The sequence below is a fragment of the Hoplias malabaricus genome, chromosome Y (genome assembly GCF_029633855.1).
Source record: "Hoplias malabaricus isolate fHopMal1 chromosome Y, fHopMal1.hap1, whole genome shotgun sequence".
NCBI lineage: Eukaryota > Metazoa > Chordata > Actinopteri > Characiformes > Erythrinidae > Hoplias > Hoplias malabaricus.
The window spans coordinates 82,983,673-82,991,406 of NC_089820.1; positions in this window are offsets into that span (position 1 = coordinate 82,983,673).

Genomic DNA, 7,734 nt, shown 5'->3' on the forward strand with positions numbered 1-7,734 from the left:
TGCGAGAGAAGTAACATACAGGATGATCTATGCCCGAATCATCCTCCTGTAGCAGTACAGCTCCAGCTCCCACAGCACTAGCATCCACATCTAGTCTGAATGGCTTTAGGAAATTAGGAGCAGCCAAAACAGGGGTATTACAGAGAAGAGCTTTTACAATGTCAAATGCATGTTGACAACCAGAATCCCATGTAAAAGATTGAGAGGGACTGAGCAAGGAAGTCAGTGGTTCAACTACAGTTGAAAAATTTTTACAGAAAGTATGATAATAACCAGTCATACCAAGGAACCTGCGTAGAAAGAGTAGGATACATTAATATAGCTGAAACTAGTGCACCAACAGGACGCACATGACCTTGACCAACTACCTTACCAAGATAGGTTACGGTGGCCTGAGCAAATTCACACTTTGCTAAATTGAGTGTCAGGGAAGCACGCTGTAGGTGATCAAACACGGATGATAGGATCTTCACAGGAGTGGGCCAGTCCAAAGTATAAATGATAAGATCATCTAAATAAGCAGAACAATTTGATACATCAGATAGCACAGTGTTCACTAATCTTTGAAATGTAGCTGGTGCATTCTTAAGACCAAATGGCATCACTGTGTACTGTACAAAAGCATCTGGGGTTACAAACGCAGAGATGTCTGAAGCACGATCAGTCAGAGGAACTTGCCAGTATCCCTTTAGCAAATCCAGTTTACTAACAAATTTAGCAGAGCCAACATTATCAATACAGTCATCTATCCGGGGTAAAGGATAAGAATCAGAGATTGTGACAGAATTCACACGCCTATAATCGGTGCACAATCGGTATGACCCATCAGGCTTAGGAACGAGAAGACAAGGAGAACTCCAAGGACTACAACTTTGTTTTGCCATAGTTAACCTCCTTCTTCATGGCAGCTCTCTTCATAGAATTAAGACGATAAGCATGTTGTTTAATTGGTGTGGTAGTAGCAACCTGGATAACGTGTTTTAATACATTTGTCTGGGAAGGAACATCAGCAAAGATGGAAGGAAATCCACAGATTAGTTCCTCAAGATCTATTCTTTGCTAATCTGGTAAGTGGCCTAATATGGAGGCCAGGCTCTGTAGCATTTCAGAATTGGCAAGTCGACACAATATCTGTGGAGAGTCTTGTAATATTAACCCATGTGCATTATCATTTTCAGGGCTACCAACTACTGTACCAACAGAAACAAGGGTGTCAATAGGTATCTTACCCTCAGTAGCAGGACTAACACAAGAACGATAAGCTTTCAACATATTGACATGACAGACACGTTTCCTACGTTTTCGATCAGGGGTTTGAATAACATAATCTGTAGTACTAAGTGTTTCTTCAACCGTAAGTGATGAAAGTGATGGACCAGGGACAGGAAGTAACACCATTACTTTATCCCCTGGTTTGAACTGTCTGGAAACTGCACGTCTGTCATAGGAATTTTTCATCCGTTCCTGAGAACCACTAAGAGTCTCACGAGCAAGAGCACAAGCTTTATGCAGGCACTCTCAAAAGGTACTTACATAATCCAATATATTCTGTGACTGACTATTTTCATTTAGAAATGTTTCTTTAAGAACATTCAAAGGACCACGCACAGAGTGAGCAAATACAAGCTGAGCAGGGCTAAATCCTAATGAGTCCTGAACAGCCTCACGCACAGCAAAGAGCACAAGGGGTACCCCTTCATCCCAGTCTTTCCCTGTATCCAAGCAATATTTACAAAGCATTGACTTTAAGGACTGGTGAAACCTTTCTAAAGCACCTTGTGACTCAGGATGATATGGACTTGAAACCTGGTGAGCAATATTCAGAGTGGCCATAACTTGTGAAAACAGTTTGGAGAGAAAATTAGTTCCTTGGTCAGTCTGTACACTCCTCGGCAGACAAAAAGTAGTAAAATACTTTATCAAAGCTTTAATGATAATTGGGGCAGTTATTCTCCGTAAAGGGATAGCTTCAGGAAAACGTGTTGCAGTGCACATTATTGTCAACAAGTATTGATTTCCAGACCTTGTTTTTGGTAAGGGACCTACACAATCAAGTAATATTCTTTCAAATGGTTCCCCAATCACTGGAATGGGACAAAGAGGAACTGGAGGAATAACCTGATTAGGTTTCCCTGAGCACTGACAAACATGGCAAGAATGGCAAAAGTCTGCTACACCCTTTCTAAGTCCAGGCCAGAAAAAATGTTTAAGTATACGAGCATACGTTTTGGTAATACCTAAATGACCGGACCAAGGGTGATCATGTGCCAATTGAAGCACATGCTGTCAGAAAACATTGGGTATCATAACTTGATAAACACAAGCGGCCTCAGAATTTGTACGAGGTAACCATTTCCTCATTAATACATTATAATCTAAAAAAAATAACACTTGTTTATCTCGTGTTTCTGTAGACAAGGCAGCAAAACATTTCCTCAAATTAGGGTCAGCCTTTTGGGATGTTACAAGCTGGTCACGACTAATTTTCAAATTACCCATCCCCTGATACCCAGTCTTTTCATTATGCACAAAGGCTGTAGATTGTTCCATTGGACAATGGGAAGCCGTATAGCAAGACGAGTCATCCTGGGCTAAAAATGAATCAGCTAGATCAACCACGTCCTCTAACAATTTTGCTCTAGCACGTGTCACAGCACAAGCAGGGAAAACCATAGGATGATCTTCTAATACCCCAGAAAGTGCCAACACGTTACTGTCAGACGGCTTATCTATGACCTCTAGTACTGGAAGAATACTACCTCCCGCTATGTCATTACCCATGATAAATGTAACCCCTTCCACGGGTAAAGAAGGACAGACACCCACTCTGTATTCGCCAGTGGTGAGACTGGAAGTCAAATAAACATGGTGCAAAGGAACCTTAATATACTGCATAGCAATGCCCCGACAGAACACATATGAACCACAAAATGACTGTTCATTGAAAGGCAACACTCGTGCTAATACAAATGACTGTGAGGCACCCGTATCACGAAGAATAGTTATGGGTGACTGACTTTCCTCAGACCCAGCAAACGAAATATACCCCTGAGTAATAAAAGGCTCATAACTAGGATCTGGAATGGTAGTGGCAATTTCAGGATAAACCGAAGAATGTTTATCTACCAATGCCACACTGTGATTCTGATTAATGTAGGATGTTTGCTTTTCTTGCTTACGTTTTAGGTTGGGGCATGTGGCTATTAAATGACCAGGCTTATGACAGTAAAAACACTCATCTGAGGTTCGACCAGATTGGACCTGCTTAGGCCGTCGGTCAGTTACTACTGGAAAGTCGGTCTTAGCGGTCTTATAGATTGTTTTGTGGGTCAAAACATACTCAGCCGCTAATACTGCTGCTTCTGTAGATGTAACTTTACGTTCATTAAGATAAATAACCACACGTTCATGTAAGCAGTTCTTAAACTCCAACAGAATTAGTTCATGCAAGGATGCAAAATCTGTGACTTTGCTAGCCGAGCACCACTTATCCAGCAGAGTCTCTTTTTCCCTAGCAAACTCCACAAAAGTTTGTAATGAGCTCTTTTTGTGTAGGCGAAATTTCTGTCTGTATGCTTCAGGCACAAGTTCATATGCACGTAAAATGGATGCTTTAACAACATCATACTGCAAGCTGTCCTGTAATGGCAGAGATGAACATACCTCCTGAGCCTTGCCTAATAACTTGCACTGTAACAAAAGGGACCACACATCTTTTGGCCAATTTAAAGCTGTAGCTACCACTGTTTATCCACCTCTGTTTCCCTAAAAGGCGGTACTAAGGCAATGTGTTTACTCACATCAAATGTTGGAGGGTTGACAGAAGAAATGGGAGGAGCAGAAGCAGAATCCACTGAAACAACAGCTGGAGAAGACACCAGAGTGGGAGGAGGACACGATGCAATGTCCGGCTGGATGGTGGAAGGAGGAGCAATCTTCATTGCTCCTATCTCCAACTCCCTTAGACGGACCTCCCGGTCAACTTCTAACTCCATCTTCCGGATAGCCAAACGTAAATCCAGTTCAGCTTGACGTGCCTCGGCCTTTTTCTAAGCCTCTAATTGGAGACGAGTGATTCGCACTTTAGCACGTGCTTCAGCATAAGACCCGGCAGTAGATGGAGAATAAGGGTCAAAACGAGGTAATGTCGCCCTTACTTCTTCCTCTAGTTGTTCTTGCTCCTCAGACTCAATAACGGGAGTTACAACCCTCTCAACTTCCCCCACCCCAGTACTTGTGGGAACCTGTGCTTGAAGGCTTTCAAACACCTCTAACTCCCTTAATGCCACAATGAGTTTACCCCTTATGTCCTTTACTAACATCTGTTTAAATACAGAAATGTTGTAATGTGCAGCTATTTCTAGTAATTCATCCTTACGGCATTTCTCAAGCACTTCCAAACTAGGTGAACCAACAAAAGCAGCCACATCAAACGATGCCATGTCCAACAACAAAAGCCAGCAAACCCCTTTACAACTCTATACATACAAGAAAAGAGAAAAGAAAAAAATATATATCCTGGATGAGCCCCCAATTGTTACGCCCCTACTATTGGGCTCCAGGGTCTAGGGTGGTAGTAGTAAGGGAAATGTAACAATATGTGCAGGTGAAAAAGAGAAGCCAGCCAAAAAGCTAGACACCAAGTGGTTCAGGGACTACAAACCTTACTTTAATACAAACGACCATACCACAATAACACACGACAGGTGGACAAACCTTAGGAGGGAGGAACATGGACAGTACCAAAGAAAAGAAAATAACAAAACATGACTAACACCTAAGCTATGTCAAGATACTCTAACTATATTTTATAAAGAAAACACAAGGGGTGGTACCTGCCCTCTACTCTGGTGTATCTATACAATACAGAGCCTACGTGTGCACCATGTAAGTGCACGCACATCTAGCTTGCTCTCACCCTCCTAGGGAGACAGAAACAAACAGACAACCTGACAGGACTAGGACACGGTTTCAAACACAAAAATATAAATACTCCAAAGGCAAAACAACACTAACATAAGGTAGACATCATTAAACTAGTTTTTTAAGACACACACCAGCACACAAGCCCATACAACCAGACAGAGTCAAACAATGGCCAAGCAAAACAAGTGAGCCCAAAGATGGCTGCCTTTCTGACATCCTGGTGCAGCTTAAAACCTTTAAGCCCCACCCTTTTAGGAGCAGTAAGCTGTTGTGGCTGGTTGGGATTGGCTGGAGCTGGAAGGGTTGCCAGGTCCATGAAGAGTGACAGTCCAATCTACCTATGAGAAGAAGAGAAAGAGAGAAAATGAAAGAACCAGGAAACAAAACAAGATAACAAATGCATGCACAAAATTGTTACATGTAACAGTGCTGCATAATAAAACTTCACTAAAATACTGAAAATTGCTGAATAAACAGTCCTCAGTAATTCTACAGTGTTGTAATTATATGTGTATGATTTACATTACATTTACATTGAAAAAAATCCATAATAACCAAGTAAAATCATGGTCCTCTGTACCATTTCCATTTACACCACACTTTGACATGTTACAGTACTGGAATAGTGGTGTCAATGTCAGAATTGTCAAAATTGGTAATGGCAATTACTTTGCAAGAGCTGAGGTTTTCAAACCGAATAAAAAGAAGGAAATGTGACCCACCATGACCCTGAACTGGATAAGCAGTTACAGTAAATGAAAGAATGAAAAAGGGCTAAAAGAGCTGTGTAACTGCTCCCTGTTCCACAGCCCTAGACGGAGACTTGAAGGAAACGTTCACGATTGTGATCAAAAAACACTTTTCATAAAATTCAGTAGATGTTTCTGCACTATTTGCTGCTCTCTAGTCGGTTTGCACTGGAAACTGATCTAATGTGATTACAAACCCCCGGTGTCAGTAAAGGGTGAAATCAAATCAAATTTATTTGTATAGCGTTTCTTATAACTGATGTTGTCACAAAGCAGCTTCACAGCAGTCCAGTAAAGACAAAGTTTTGACATGACATGTAAAAATGTAAACAATATAAAGAATGTAAAAATCCCCATGTAATTAGACGTGCTAGCATCAAGGTTTGGTTTCTCAATCAGAGATTTAATAATTGCTAGTTTAAAAGCTTTGGGTACATGGCCCAGGCTAAGGGATGAGTTTACTACAAATAATAAAGTTGATTTATTTCAGTAATTCCATTCAAAAAGTGAAACTTGTATATTTTACTCATTGATTACACATATTGATATATTTCAAGTATTTGTTTCTTTTAATTTGATGATTATACAGCACCCTCCATAATTATTGGCACCCCTAGTTAAAATGTGTTAAAAGCCTAAAAATAAATTATTTTTTTATTGCAGAAGCATAATCTCACTCTGAAAACAAATGATAAAAAAGCAACCTTCAACTCAAGTGAAAAAAAAGAATACAGAGAAAATCCTGACAAAGAAATAATTATTTTCCATAAAATGACCTGTTCCACAATTATTGGCATCCTTAACAATTTCTTGGAAACAAATGTATTTGAACCATTCATGTCATTTCTACTGTAGTGTATAAAGTGGATCAAAGTATCTAGAAACCTGTAATTAATAATTCATCACTTCCTGTTTCACTGGGGTATAAATATGGCGTTACCACCCTATTCAAGTAAAGCAGATGTGTGTTGACATTCATAAACCAGGCAATGGCTACAAGAAAATAGCCACTCACATGCAGATGTCCTTATCTACAGTCAGAGCAATCATCAAAAAGTTCAAAACATCTGGAACTGTGACAAACAAGCCTGGAAGAGGACGCAAGTGTATCTTGCCACCACACACCGTGAGAAGGATGGTATGAGAAGTAAAAAGTTCTTCAAACCTCACTGTAAGGGAATTGAATCAAATGGTAGCATATTGGGGTTACGAGGTCTCCCAAACAACCATCAGGTGCTATCTACATGCCAACAAGATGTTTGGGAGGCATGCATGGAGAAAGCCTTTTCTGAGTTATAAGCGTAAACGGGTGGAGTTTGCCAGCGGCACTGGGTCTTTCAACAAGATAATGACCCTAAACATGTGGCCAAATCTACTCAAAAATGGTTCACAAAGATCAAAATCAAGCTCCTCTCATGGACACCTCAGTCCCCAGACCTCAACCCAATAGAAAACCTGTGAAGTGATCTGAAGAGGAGAGAGTGTAGGAGAAGACCCAGGACTCTGGATGATTTAGAAAGGTTGTACAAAGAGAAATGGTCGAAGATCCCTCTTTTTGTATTCTCCCAACTTGTGAATAGTTATAGGAGAAGATTAAGTGCTGTCTTGTTGGCAAAAGGAGGTTGTACAAAGTACCAATAATTGTGGTACACATGATTTCATTTAAAAGATTTATTTCTTAATGTGTGATTATTTCCCACCAAATAAAGGCACATGAATTAAAGCTTAGATTGTTCTCTTTTCTGCGTTGTTGTCCTATATTATTTTTTTAAAGAATTTATTAGATGCTTCTTAACCAGGGGTGCCAATAATTATGGAGGGTGCTGTAACTGACAGCTAATGAAAACCCCAAATTCAGTATCTCACAAAATTAGAATATTATGAAAAGGTTCAATATTGAAGACACCTAGTGCCACATTGTAATCAGTGAATTAACTCAAAACACCTGCAAAGGCCTTTAAATGGAAGACTGCTGACTTGACAGTTGTCCAAAAGATGACCATTGACACCTTACATAAGCAGAGCAAGACACAAAAGGTCATTGTTAAAGAGGCTGGCT